The 9,249-nt window shown below is 42.4% G+C and overlaps 1 pseudogene; it reads left to right on the top strand.

Annotated features, from left to right (window-relative positions):
- Positions 1–4,463: 4,463 nt before the first annotated feature.
- LOC149212567 (putative GTP-binding protein OBGM, mitochondrial) lies at positions 4,464–7,053 on the top strand (annotated as a pseudogene).
- Positions 7,054–9,249: the final 2,196 nt, after the last annotated feature.

The following is a 9,249-nucleotide window of genomic DNA, read 5'->3' as shown; positions in this document are numbered from 1 at the left end:
ATTTGCCAATGTAACGATAACAGCACGGGGCCTTGATTCATACACATCATGTCGCTTCCACAAGTATGGTTGTCCTAATAATACATCACAAACTTCAAGGGGAGCGATGTCACACAATACCTCATCCGTGAAGGGCTTGATGTTGTATGGAAGGTGACATTGCTGGCTCACGCGAAGATCCCGTCCTTGGTGAAGCCAGCCGATGGTGTATGGTTGTGGATGTGCTATGGTCGGTAAGCCCAACCGCTTCACGACCTCTGCCGAAATGAGGTTCTTTTGGCTCCCACTATTGACAATGAACTGTATTGGGGAGCCTTTTACCCACATCTAGGAGTGGAAGAGACGCTCCTCCTCCTCTGGATCTTCAGGTTCATTTTTCTGGATCTTGGCAGTGGCAACAGTCGCATTGGGATCCGCATAAATGATCTGCTTCCCTTTTTCATTCCCTTTGTCAGGTTTTGACTCAGAGTCGGAACATGCATCTGATTCTAAAACCTTTAGCTCAGCCACCAGTGACTGCTTGGCCCGACACTCACTTGTGCTGTGAGTGGAGCTCTTATGGAACTCACACCATTTTCTCGTGTCCTTTTTTCGCTTTGCAGCGTTGTTCTTTGCTTGCAGCTTTGGCGGGTTGTCTTGGGTTGTCCCGCCTTGGCTTTGTCCTTTATTCTGTGGTTTAGGGGCACCTTTCCCTTACTTCAGATTCACAGATCCAAAGTCACGCTTCTTTTGTTTAAACTTCTGCTCAACCTTGACAGCATATCGGTATGCTGTGCCAAGCGAGGAGATGTTCAGGAATTCTATTTCTTCTTGGATGTACTTGTGCAGGCAGCCGCGGTATTTGAGTATCAAATGCTGCTCTGTATCCTTGATACCCAACTTTGTGTGAAGGGTATGGAAAAGATTGGTGAACTCCGACACATCTTGGTCCCTTCCCTGCCGCAGTGTGGTCCACTTTATGTATTCATCCTCATAGGTTCCGACAGGGTAGTACTGCTCCTTGATGGCATCCCAGAATGAATTCCAAGTGGGTGCAGCTGAAAATAGTGAGTCGGTATTTTCATCCTTCTGCTCGCAGTAGGTTTCCCACCAGTCCTTGACGTGGGGGGCTGCTTTGAGAAGAGCGAAAACAATCTTTTCCCGACTCGAAAATTCATGAACAGAAAAATAACCCTCTAACAGATTTAACCATTTATCTACGGCACTGGCGTCTATCTGACCCTCGAATATGGGGATTTCACAATTAACTTGTACCTTAAAGGGCATGGAATTTCCAGAGTAGCTGCTGGAAGCCGATGCGTCGCTTTTGGGTAGCCGCTGAAGGATCTGGGCAAAGTTGTCCATCATCGCGTTCTGTTGTCACTCGAGGGCTTCTTCGAGCAAGATTTTGATAGGATCTCCTGCCCCCTCGTCTTTCTTCTCATCCGCCATGGGAGGTCGTCGGGATTTGCGAGGCTGGTCTTGCAAAGGTTCGACCAGTTCAAGCCCTAACTCCTTATATTCCGACCTTGTTGGGGACATGCAAAGAAAAACAGAGAAAAAGCAGACCGCTCTGATACCACTGATCCGGATTTAAACAGGAACACAACAAATTACAGAGATAACCATAAACACAGATATGCAGTGGAAATAATATTTCATTTCATTAATATAAAATACTGAAATATGCTTACAGACAATAATGGAAATAAACCAGCTAGGGCGATGGTAGCTTATCTCTGAGAAGAGATGTGGTGGCTACATGCCTCTGAACTGTCTGAACTGTGTTACAATGAGGCTCAAAGGCCTATTTATTATTGAGAAACAATGGAAAACCCTTCACATCCCAAAACCTAACCCTAGAAGATGAAACGCCAAATTGTGGGCCCCGTTTTGGGGTGAGTTGGACAGCCAACTTCCCGGTGTCGCGAATTGGTCGTATTATCTCTGTTTGACGCGCATGATAGCCCATTGGAAAGATCTCTCCGAGGACTACGACGAAAAAGGCGATTTTAATCAAGAAAATCGTTGGCGGTAGATTTCCCAAAAAACGTCGTTTAGGGCCTCAAAACAGCTCCGGAAGTTTAGGACCCGAAAAACTGCTAAAAATAGTAAACTGCGCTATAATTAAGGAAACTGAAAATGCTGAGAGGAACAATGGTGGGGGTCTAGGTGGACTTGACAGGTGGCCACCAATATCCACCTGGATCATGGTGGAATCTCAAACTCCCTACTCTTACTTCCTCAATACTCCCTTCCCAATTTCTGCTCGCACCTTCCTCTTCATCTCTCTCCCCTCCCCTCCACTTCAAACTCAACTTTGATGGTGCCTCTCAGGGAAATCCTGGGGAGGCTAGCTTTAGAGGAGTTATCGAAGACCACACAGGCTAGGTTATACATATTTACAAGAGTCACATTGGACATGAAAGCAATAATGTAGTTGAGATCAAGGTGCTCATAGCAGGAATCCAAATTGCTCATAATAATCACCTTATGCCACTCATTGCCAAAGCAGACTCTTAGATCATCAACAACATGGCCAACAAAATTATGAATTTCTCACTGCCTACAAAGCAAGCTCTATGCTCGCGAATCGACTACCATGTTCAATACCTAGCACACATTTTGAATCACCATGAAGCCATCGTCTTCTCGCATGTCAAGCACAAAGCGAACACCCTCACGGACTTTCTTTCCAACAAAGGCATCAAAGATCAACAACAACTGGAATGTTGGTCATTCGCAGTGGAGAACCTCACAGAGTGGTTTCACCAATGCTCAAAGTTGGTTCAACATGATCTCCACTCCCCAGATCTGGGTGACCGGGTGGCGATTGCTCCATCTGATTGACGAATTGTGGCATGTGTAGAGCATTTGGCTTCACATGGATCTATCCTGGCACATTAACTCCATGCACCCCTCCGCTTCGATTTGAAAAGGACCACCTTGCGTCTTCTCCAGTTTATTTCACTCACCGTGACCTGAACTCCATGCCATTCCTCCTCTAGCTGCTCACCCTTCTTCCCCATACCACTTCACCCTGTCCTACTGCCTCACCCACCAGTTCTTGTACACCAACCATGAGTGAGAATAGAGGACAGGGTCATCGCCCTGGTCGAGGCCGCGAGAGAGGGAGACCCCCTACCACCCTGGATGACCACTCAATCGCCACCATGTTTGATCATTCCATCCCTAAGAGCATCCATAAGAAAGTTGTGGCCATGGACGAAGAGGAAATGAACCATGGATGCTAAGCCCTCTGGGATTTGCACAACCTTCTAGCTTGACAGCTAAAGGACTAAGGATAAAGCCACCCATCAAATTGTAGAGCTCTCGACGCTCCTTAGCCACTCGCCCCCCACCTTGAAGCGGCTCACTTGCAAGGACCTTCACATCGATTACCCCTTGAATGTCCCTTCACTAGTTAGGTCTCCCACGCACTCCCCTCCTGCTAGCTTCCCCCCCCCCCCCCCCCCCCTCCACCTCACAAAGCTCCCCTGCCTCCCGACGCACCAAATGTTCCATCTTCTTCCCCACCCAGGCCTTGCCCTTATGATTGTTACATTATGGAGGAGGGTGATGCGTGGAAGGCTTGTGGCACTTCTCAAGTGTAATGTGGCTCCAACTCGGCCTTTGCCTGGATTCACAACAGTTCTCGTCACTTGTCAGCTTCCTGAGTAGACCCAGGTTGGTTTCTCCTTCTCTTTTAATCTATGGATTTTGGAAGACCTTTTTTCTTCTGAAATTTCCAACTTAATACCATAGTTGTTGCTTAGCCAAAGAATTTGAAGACTAAGGACCTTTTGCCTCAACCTCATTGTGACACTATCATTTTGTATTAGTCCACTGTCCAAGCAACGCGAGGCATCACCCTCTTGTGCAATTTCTATGGTTTTATCTTTTTGAAAAATAATGTAAACAATGATAACTCTGGTTTCCCCTTCGAAAGGTAGAAAACTCTTGTTTCATCTCTCTGGTTTCTCACTAAAATGCAGGGAAAAATTCTCATGATTGTACATATTGTAAATTTGGCTCAATGAAATATAATTTAGGTATTCTTACTTTTGGGAAAGAAAAAAAGAGAGAGAAAAAAGAAAAGAAAAAAACAAACAACATTTTTTCATATTTCATTAAATATATATATTTAAATTAAAGTATAAACCCTAGTAGATTAAATCTATTTTTATACATCGGCTAAGCTTCATGTCGACCCCCCTGTCGCGGACTACTTTCATGCGCCTATTGAATTGAAGTTAGGGGGTGGATATGGAGGTCCTACCCTTGTGCATGAGTCGAGAGTTTCTTAACTTGAAGGCATCATAGCATATCAGAAAGCAGCGGAATCTGCTCCATTACGGGAAACCGCTTTTTAGCGGTAGCAAAGAACGCTCTATGGCCCTGCTATGGTTTCAGGGTTTTCTAAATTCCTTCTGCAAGAACAGATACTATGTGCCATTGAGATACAAATGTAGGGAAGGGGCCTACACAAAAATGGTGAAATAAGTTGAATGTGAATCGGACATATCAAAATGTGGAGGTGGCAGAAGGTGTTCCAATTCCTTTGTAATGCAAAACAATATTTGAACGACCGGAAACAATGGATTCCTTCTGCTTCTGTGTATTCAGATGCTCCGAGGAAGAAGGGAAAACTTGCTCCATTGCAGGTGAGGATAAAAAAACAAATGTTTTTCTCAGATAAAATGCGTTTTCCACTTTTATTTAATACTTTTGCATCGCATTATGCATGAAATCCATGATTTTGCGGCCTGCAATCAGTAAAATTTAGGGCATACTATACCTGTTTGTAGAAGTCCTATTGATTACTTTGGTGGGTATCATAGGAACGAAAAAAAATGGTGGACAGAATTAGGTTGTGGGTGAAAGGAGGGAGAGGAGGTGATGGTTGCACCAGTTACCGTAGAAGTCGCCATGCTCGACGCGCCGCGCCAGATGGTATGCATTCTTGTTCAATTATTTTCAGTAAGCACATTTTGTAATTTCAGAGTTAATTTTGTGCACTCATTACACCTTTATAGAGGCTTTTGGCACATGTATGACATGTGATCGTTGCATTTGAACATGAACAGAATCAAAGCCTTAAAACCAACTTGATTGAAAGTTAATGATGGGCGTTTGAGTTTTAACTGGTTTGATTCTTGAGAGGATTTTTACGAAAATGTTAATGATGTTGTATAACATAGGTGGAAAAGGAGGTAAAGGTGGCAATGTTATCCTTGAAGCTCTGCAGCAGTTTGGGATCTAAGCAACCTGCAACACCACTTGGTATGCGTTTTTATTACCATATTTGGAAACTCATCATTCTCGTAGGGTATAGGATTTTATCTTCTTGCCCTCTAACATAGTCTTTCTTTGGAAAAAACAGTAGCAATTATAAGGTTGGTTCATGCTTTTTTCAGAATGCACAGAAAGGTGGTCATGGATTTCCCAAAAATAAAGTGGGGAGCAGAGGAGCAAACAAGGTTTGCAAATTATCATTTATCTTGCTGTATTGGTATATAAATGTAGTTGGAATACTTTGTTTTCCCTAAGATGCATCTACGGAAGCACACATGTTCTAGCAGAAATGATCATTGCCATCAAGTCATTTAGTGGGTTACTTCCTCTGCAGGTTGTACAAGTACCTGTGGGTACTGTAATTCATTTAGTCCGTCGTGTAATTCCGTCATCTGTACAGTATACTCCGCTTCAGGAAATGTTTCCATGGGAGATTCCAACATCTGATCTTGAAAGCAATAAGCATGTCGACCTTGAACTCCAAAATGACAAGAATGATTCCTGCACAGAAGCTTTGAAGGTATATGCAAACACAAAAGGTTATAGTGTTCCTTTAAACAGGAAAGACAAGAAAAACAGAATGGAAGTCAGCTCTTGCAAGATTCAGAATGAGACCTCGAATTCAAAGCAGCTGGATGATGAAAAATGGTTGGGCTTTGATGAATCGTGTTCCCAGTCTGAAAGTAGTAAGAAAAAAAGTTCATGGGATGATTGGGAATATGAAGGAGATGAAGATTTTGAGGGAGAAGAGGGTTCTGAAGGGGAGGAATCTGAAGCATAGATGATAGAGGACTCAGTAGTGGAATTCGTATAACCAGGGCAGTGCCTATTGGTTGCTTGTGGAGGAGACGGAGGACGAGGAAATATTGCCATGGCAAGGGATCCGAGGATCCATAGAACTAAACTTAGTGATGAACATGATTCTACTGATGACCTGGAAGATACAGATATGGAATTTGATGGGCAAAGCCAGAAGGATTTACAAAGATGTGAGCATGATCGTGGTCAACCTGGTACAGAAGCGGTTTTGATATTAGAGCTCAAAACTATTGCAGATATAAGACTTGTTGGGGCACCGAATGCAGGAAATAGTACTCTTCTAGGAGCCATATCACAGGCTAAACCTAGTGTTGGACATTATGCATTTACAACTTTGAGACCCAATATAGGCAAGCTTGAATATGAAGACTTTTTCCGTGTCACAGTTGCTGATATTCCTCGGATTATAAAGGGAGCACACGAAAATCGAGGTTTGGGGCATGCTTTTTTGAGGCATATTGAGCGGACTAAGGCCCTAGCATATGTAGTAGACTTGTCATCGGCCCTAGAAGATAGAAAGGGACTTCAGCCTTGGCATCAACTACGAGATCTAGTATTTGAACTTGAGCAGCATCAACCAGGGTTGTCTGACCGATACTCATTAATAGTGGCAAATAAGATAGATGAAAATGGTGTCGAGGAGGTGTTTGAGGAACTCAAACAAAGGATACCGTCTGTGCCTATTTTTCCTGTCTGTGCTGTGTTGGAAGAGGGAATACCAGAGCTAAAAGTTGGCCTTCGAGAACTCATTGATGGACCCAAAAAATGGAAGCTAGAACTAACGGGGATTTGTGTGGACTAGGCTTATGTTGGGCTTAATCACTACATTTATCTATATGGAACTTTTCAGCATTGAATTTTCATATGGCCGTTACTACGAGATTTTTGTTTAAGAAGGCTAAGGCTGTGAACTTATCAGTAAATTGCAGAGTATGATAAGTCATAAGAGATTTTCTTTCATTGCTGGATACGTAGCATCGACATCAGTCATAAAAAATCTCAAAATAACTGTATTGACCGTCTTTGCATTTACTTTAATCTATTCATCTATTTCTAGATATTGCTATACCTTTCTTTTGGAGTTAAAAAGAACATCAAATTTGCTGAATTTCTCTGTCGAACTACCTTGAACATGTGGCAGGCCTCGTGCTTTTCCCATTAGGAAATGTTTCGATGAAATACTATTGGAACATAGATGGATGTATTCCTGATCCTTTGCTGTGAATTTATTAACATGTACTTTCTGTATTAAACTTTAAATTTTTCGAGAGCATCTCTTAGTTGGGTCCCACGATTCTTTGATGCGAAAACTTTATTTTAGGATTTACTTTTATTTCACTATAGTTATTTTGTTGATTATCAAACTAGAGCTTAGTAGTTTTTACAGGGTGCAAGCAGCTGGGATATTTTTGGCTGGTTTTTTCAGCATATACTGTACTTGCATCATGTGGTGTATTTCATGATGGTGAGGAAGAAGTAGCTATTTTCCTATCGCTCAGAAAGAACCTGAATAGCTAGTAAGCTCATACATGTAATGATTATCTTTTAAGCAACCAAAATGAACTAAGTATAGCAAAATCAGGTTAACAGGTACACCACACAGGAAAGAGAAACTGGCTCACATTGACATAACAATCAAGAAACTGAAACTTGAAGAGGTATTCTTTGCTTTTGCAAACATAGGATACCTCTTCTTGGTTATTTTAAACTGAAACTGTAAACTTGATTAACTAGCAAAACCAGTTAATCTGAAACTGAAACTTGTTAAAGCAAAGTATACCTTCTATACATTGTAGAAGATTATTCTGAAACTGAGGACGATCATTTTAACAACTGTTTTGTCAGTTCTTCTGCGATGTCATGAGTCAGAAGATGGTACAGCCTGCAATTGTTATGGATGATAGTGAACTCTTTGTCAATGCATTTAATGATATAATTCAGAAAGCTATCTGTCAATTTCAAGTTTAACTTGGCAGCCAAAATGCATCAATTTAAACTTGAAATGGACAAACTACTATGTGGCAGTCAATTGGATACAACTTATCCTGTTAATATAGTGATGACAAGAAAGATAAATCAAAACCTATGTTCTTTATATTCCTGGTTCCATCGGCCCTTCAAAATCTACTTCATTTCCTAAAAGAATCCCATGTAATTGCTAGATAAATGACAGAAAATTTGTTCCAGTTGGTTTCCTCTCTCCAGTTTATTAGATTTTGGGCACTAGACTCAGTGCACACACACACACACACTAGATCTGGTAACAACTTCCACTTAACTTTACTCAGCTAATAAACTGAAACACACTAATATGTCTAACTTTTACACAGTGGAAACTTTAAAACTAGTGATTAGATCATGCGCAGTAACATATTAGACACGTGTTTCCCAATTAATAGTTCTTCATTAATTCTTCTTAGAACCTACTTGGGTTCCCTTACGGGGATGATTTACCTTGAGGAAATGACATATACAACAATTACCTTGAATCTGATCCTAGATCCGTCCTTAATTTCGGTTTTCTAGATCTCCTTTGCTGCTTCGTGCTCTTTCCTTAGACCTGGCACAACTGAGTATCTCACTCACAACAAACCTGCAATATTACTCATGCAGATCTCTTGCTTGCTTGAGAGAATCTTTCTCTGAATGTCTCATTGAGAGAATCTCTTTCTCAATGTTTCCTGCCCCTGCATGTCTCTATGCTCTCTTGCTAACAATAGGCCCTCATGGCCCTCTCTCAGTCATCTCTTGGCCCTCTTTTCCAACAATAGGTCCTCTCAGCCTTCTTTGTTCTCCACAGGCCCTCCCGGCCCTCTTGTTGCCAACAGGCTCTCTCGATGCTCTTGGCTATCAACAGGCCCTCTTGGTCCTCTTCGCTGTAAATAGGCTCTCTTGGCCCTCTTCCAACAGGCCCTCTTGGCTATCAATAGTACCTCTTGGCCCTCTTGGCTTCCAACAGACCCTCTTGGTTGTCAGTAGGTTCTCTCAACCCTCTTGGTTGTCAACAGGCCCTCGTGGCTGTCAACATGCCTTCTAATCCCTCGTGCTTGTCAATAGGCGCTCTTAGCTCTCTTGGTTGTTAACAAGTGCTCTCGATCCTCTACATGCTTGAGGCCTACTCGGCCTTTTCCTTGACAAGATGGCCTCTTGTTGACA

Source organism: Pinus tabuliformis, chromosome 1_1 (genome assembly GCF_031772625.1).
Source record: "Pinus tabuliformis cultivar Carrire ecotype Pingquan chromosome 1_1, CPIR1, whole genome shotgun sequence".
Classification (NCBI taxonomy): Eukaryota; Viridiplantae; Streptophyta; class Pinopsida; order Pinales; family Pinaceae; genus Pinus; species Pinus tabuliformis.
Note: the sequence above shows the minus strand (reverse complement) of the source record. Positions and strands in the feature narration are given on the sequence as shown.